This window comes from Solanum lycopersicum, chromosome 5, assembly GCF_036512215.1.
Source record: "Solanum lycopersicum chromosome 5, SLM_r2.1".
NCBI classification, from domain to species: domain Eukaryota; kingdom Viridiplantae; phylum Streptophyta; class Magnoliopsida; order Solanales; family Solanaceae; genus Solanum; species Solanum lycopersicum.
Genome location: NC_090804.1, coordinates 53,212,630 through 53,216,374, shown reverse-complemented (window position 1 = coordinate 53,216,374; position 3,745 = coordinate 53,212,630).

Genomic DNA, 3,745 nt, shown 5'->3' with positions numbered 1-3,745 from the left:
CTGTAGCAACAACTACAGAAGACCAATCGAGGTTTTACATAACCTCAGTTTCCCAACATCAACACATTTCGTCAACATGTCTGCCGGGTTCTTTGCACCCTCTATCTTCTCCAAGCACATATCACCATCCTCCACTGGCCTGCGAGTGAAATGGTATCGCCTTCTAATGTGCTTTGTCTTCGAATGATAGACTGGATTTTTCACCAACTGTATGGAACTCTGGCTATTTGAGTAAAGAATCTTCTCGCTCTACTTCTTGCCCAATTCCTCAAGATAATCTGCCATCCATATAATCTCTTTCTCAGCTTTAGCTATTGCCATATACTCAGCTTCAGTAGATGAAAGAGAAACACACTTCTGAAGTCTGGACATCCAACTCACTGCTGTTCCACCTATGGTGTAAATGTACCCGGATGTACTCTTGCTTGAGCAACATCCCCACTAAGATCATCATCCACAAAACCCTAAAGAGTCACCTTGCCTTTGACAAAACAAAGTGAAGTACTGGATGTACCTCTCAGATATCTCAGAAGCCACTTCACAGTTTCCCAATGCTCTTTCCCAGGGTTCGTCATGTACCTGCTAACAACTCCCATGGCATGTGCTATATCAGGTCTAGTGCAGACCATAGCATACACCAAACTACCAACTGCTGAAGCATATGGAACAAGTGTCATGTGATCACGCTCCTCGACAGTCTTGGGTGACTGCTTCTTTGACAATTTAAAGTGATTTGCCAATGGAGTAGTCCTGGGTTTAACATCATTAACCCTGAATATGCTCAACACCTTCTCAATGTACAACTCCTGAGATAGATTTAAAGTGCCAGCAGATCTATCCCGAGAAATCTTCCTCCCCAAAATCTGTTTTGCTGGACCCAAATCTTTCATCTCAAATGTTGCAGACAACCTTGTCTTCAAATTTTTAATCTTCCTCATACTAGATCCTGTAATCAACATATCATCCACATACAAGAGTAGAAAGACATATGAATCAGTGTATTTCTTGAAGTAACAACAAGGATCCTTTTCAGCTTTGCAGAATCCACTCTTGGTCATGAAGGAGTCAAACTTCTTGTACCACTGCCTTGGTGCTTGCTTTAGTCCATACAAGCTCTTGGTGAGCTTGCACACCATGTATTCCTTGCCTGGAACCACAAATCCTTCCGGTTGCTGCATATAGATCTCTTTGTCCAGATCTCCATGTAAAAACGCTGTTTTTACATCCATTTGCTCTAGATGTAAATTCTCCGATGCCACAACATTCAACAGAATTCGAATAGAGGTTAACTTCACAACAGGAGAAAATAATTCAGCATAATCAATACCTTTCCTTTGTGAATATCCTTTAACCAACAAACGAGCCTTGAACTTTCTTTTGCCATCTGGTTCAGTCTTGATTCTGATCACCCACTTGTTCAGCAAAGCTCTCTTCTCTGCAGGTAACTCAGTCAACACCAATGTGTCATTCTTCTCAAGTGACCTCATCTCATCATCCATGACTTGCTCCCACTTGATCGAATCCTCCACCTCTAGGGCCTCATTAAAAGACTTTGGTTCCCCCTCATCAGTCAACAATAGATAGTGTAATGAAGGTAAATACCTATATGGTGCCCTAATGGATCTGGATGATATCCTTAACACCTACTCAGGTGTAACTTGCTCCACTTCAGATTCTTCAGTAAGAGTTGGTTCAGTATCTGCTTCGACATCTCCGGGGTTACTCTTCTCCAACTCAACCTCAACTCCCACTTGCTTTGTAATCTCTATAACCTTTTGCTCTCTGTCCTTGTACAGGACAGACTCATCAAATGTCACGTCACAATGTCTCAGGATCTTTCTGTTCTTGTCATCCCAAAACCTATAACCAAACAAATCAGAACCATATCCTATGAAGTAACACTTCACAGCCTTGGCATCAAGCTTGTCTCTCTTTTCTTGATCAACATGAACATAAGCAGTGCAACCAAAAGTCCTCAACTGTGAGTACTTGAGTTCTTTTCCTGTCCACACCTCCTCTGGAATCTTGAACCCTAAAGGAACTGATGGTCCCCTGTTGATCAAGTATGCAGCTGTGCTCACAACATCCGCCCAAAGTGTTTTGGGCAGGCCACAGTGTATCCTCATACTCCTTGCACGCTCATTCAATGTTCTGTTCATCCTCTCAGCAATTCCATTCTGTCTTGCGTTACCAGGAACTGTTCTCATCAATCTGATTCCCTCAACTGCACAGAATGATTTGTCATACTCTCCTCCATTGTCAGACCTTAGGCATTTGACTTTCAGACTGGTCTGATTCTCAACTTCAGCTTTCCACTTCTTGAAAGTTGCAAACACATCTGACTTATGCTTCAAGAAGTAAACCCATACCTTCCTGCTGAAATCATCAATGAAGGTAACATAGAATCTGGATCCTCCAAGTGATGATACTGGAGATGGTCCCCAAACATCTGTATGGACCATTTCCAACCGCACTTTCTTTGGCTCTCTAGGAGTCTTTGTGAAGCTTACTCTTTTCTGTTTGCCCATAACACAGCTCTGGCAAAGACCCATATCAAAAGGCTTCAAACCCTCTAATGCTTCTTTTGCGACCAACATCTTCATTCCTTTAGTACTCATGTGTCCAAGTCTGTTGTGCCACAGACATGAACCGGAAGCACCTTCAGCAACAGAAGCCATGTTTATACACCCTGCAGTGGTGTACAAGGTTCCATATTTTGTTCCACGAGTTACTACCATAGCACCTTTCACGATCTTCCATGAACCTTTCCCAAACTCTGCTGCATATCCCGTGCTATCCAACTGACCAACAAAGATTAGATTTTTCTTGATACCAGGAATATATCTGGCATCCTCCAATGTCCACTAGTTTCCCGAGGTGGTTTTTATGCAAACATCCTCCTTTCCTTCAATCTCTAAGTCTTTATTGTCAGCAAGATATAATTTTCCAAAATTTCTAGATTTAAGTTTTGGAACAACTTCTTGCTTGGAGACGAATGGAAAGATGCACCAGAATCCAAAATCATAGATTCAACCGGGCTGAATTTACAGAATCATTGTCATCTCCAAATTTCTGATTCTGTTTCTTCTTTGGCTTTGTACAGTTCGTCCGAAAGTGCCCTTTTTCTCCACAGTTCCAACAAGTCACGTTTGATCTGTTCACTGATTTTTCTCAATTCTTTGATTTTGATCGACCATGTTGATTTTGGCCTTTCGTCTTACTTATCTCCCTTTGATCAACGCTGAGAGCACTGCCCGATGAATCTCCCACTTGTCATTTGCGAATACTTAAGCTAAGAACAACATCACAGATTTTTATCAAACATCAGTTTCTCAGATCCACGGAAACTGCTAATCGCAGCAACAACAGTATCCCAAGACTCGGCAGAGATGACATCAAAATCAATGCCTTAATTTCATCTTCAAAATTAATATCCACACAATTGAGTTGACTCACAATCATATTGAACTCGTTTATATGATCAGAAATGGATCCAGTTTCAGACATCTGTAAATTGAACAATCTACGCATCAAATATACCTTGTTCATAGCCGATGGTTTTTCATACATGTTTGACAGTGCCTTCAACAGACCGGACGTAGTGTTCTCCTTCACGATGTTGAACGCCACGTATCTTGACAAAGTCAACCCGATAAACCCTAGAGCCTGGTGATCCTTGAGTTTCCACTTCTCTCCGTCATGGATTCCGGCTTCACCTTGGTCAACGGTTCGTGAAGATCTTTCT